A 1,860-nucleotide genomic window follows, 5' to 3' on the forward strand; every position below is an offset into this window, starting at 1 on the left:
TGGGCGTTTAACACCCAAAAGGGTAGTGCTTTGGGCGTTAAACGCCAGAATGTGCACCATTCTGGGCGTTTAACGCAAGGATGGCACAAGAGGGAAGATTATGTTTTCAGTTCAATTTTTTTTTCAAGTTTTCAATATTTTTCAAAATCAAATCTTTTTCAAATCATATCTTTTCAATCAAATCTTTTTCAAAATCAATTTCTTTCCATTTTCAAGGATACTTGCTATCAATTGATGATTTGATTCAACATTTCAAGTATGTTGCCTTTTCTGTTGAGAAAGGTTTAATGTCTGAATCATATCTTTTCTTGTTAGCCAAGTTATTAATTTTTAAAATCAAATCTTTTTAAAATGGTTTTCAATCATATCTTTTTTATTTTCTAATTTCAAAATCTTTTTCAAAAATCACTTGATTTCTTTTCCACTCTTGGTTTTCGAAAATCAATTAGTGTTTTTCAAAATGTTTTCAAAATCTTTTACTTGATTTTCGAAAATTACTTCCCCTCTCATCACATCCTTCTATTTATGGACTAACACTATTCCTTAATGCCCAATTCGAACTCCATCTTTCTTGATAAGTTCGAATTTTTTACCTTTTCCTTCTATTTTTCTTTTCCTCTGACACCTCAAGGAATCTCTATACTGTAACATAGAGGATTCCACATTTCCTTGTTTTCTTCTCTTTCATATGAGCAGAAGCAAAGACAAAAGCATTCTTGTTGAGGCTGACCCTGAACCTGAAAGGACCTTGAAGTGAAAGCTAATAGAAGCTAAGGCACAACTCTCTGTAGAGGACCTACCTTGAAGTGAAAGCTAAGAGAAGCTAAGGCACAACTCTCTGTAGAGGACCTAACAGAAATCTTCAAAGAAGAAGACATGGCAGCCGAAAACAACAACAATGCCAACAATGCAAGGAAGGTGCTGGGTGACTTTACTGCACCTACTCCCGACTTCTATGGGAGAAGCATCTCTATCCCTGCCATTGGAGCAAACAGCTTTGAGCTTAAGCCTCAATTAGTTTCTCTAATGCAACAGAATTGCAAGTTCCATGGACTTCCATTGGAAGATCCTCATCAATTTTTAGCTGATTTCTTGCAAATCTGTGACACTGTCAAGACTAATGGGGTTGACCCTGAGGTCTACAGACTTATGCTATTCCCTTTTGCTGTAAGAGACAGAGCTAGAACATGGTTGGACTCTCAACCTAAAGAAAGCCTGGACTCTTGGGAAAAGCTAGTCAATGCCTTCTTGGCAAAGTTCTTTCCACCTCAAAAATTGAGTAAGCTTAGAGTGGAAGTCCAAACCTTCAGACAGAAGGAAGGAGAATCCCTCTATGAAGCTTGGGAAAGATACAAACAATTAATCAGAAAGTGTCCCTCTGATATGCTTTATGATAGGTATTTTCTATGATGGTCTCTATGAACTATCCAAGATGTTTTTGGATAGCTCTGCTGGAGGATCTCTTCATATGAAGAAGACGCCTACAGAAGCTCAAGAACTAATTAAAATGGTTGCAAATAACCAATTCATGTACACTTTTGAAAGAAATCCTGTGAACAATGGGACAAATCAGAAGAAAAGAATTCTTGAGATTGATACTCTGAATGCCATATTGGCTCAGAATAAAATATTGACTCAGCAAGTCAATATGATTTCTCAAAGTCTGTCTGTAATGCAAAATGCACCAGGTAGTACTAAGGAAGCTTCAACTGAAGAAGAAGCTTATGATCCTGAGAACCCTGCAATGGAAGAGGTGAATTACATGGGAGAACCCTATGGAAACACCTATAATCCTTCATGGAGAAATCATCCAAATCTCTCATGGAAGGATCAACAGAGACCTCAACAAGGTTTCAACAA

At 36.9% G+C, this 1,860-nt stretch overlaps 1 non-coding gene across 1 annotated transcript; it reads right to left on the reverse strand.

The window, feature by feature from the left end:
• Nucleotides 1-1,281: 1,281 nt before the first annotated feature.
• Nucleotides 1,282-1,389, reverse strand: LOC127743589 (small nucleolar RNA R71). Its single transcript, XR_008004974.1, has one exon. It is a non-coding gene; the product is annotated as a small nucleolar RNA R71 (small nucleolar RNA).
• Nucleotides 1,390-1,860: the final 471 nt, after the last annotated feature.

Source organism: Arachis duranensis, chromosome 10 (genome assembly GCF_000817695.3).
Source record: "Arachis duranensis cultivar V14167 chromosome 10, aradu.V14167.gnm2.J7QH, whole genome shotgun sequence".
In the NCBI taxonomy this organism is placed as follows: domain Eukaryota; kingdom Viridiplantae; phylum Streptophyta; class Magnoliopsida; order Fabales; family Fabaceae; genus Arachis; species Arachis duranensis.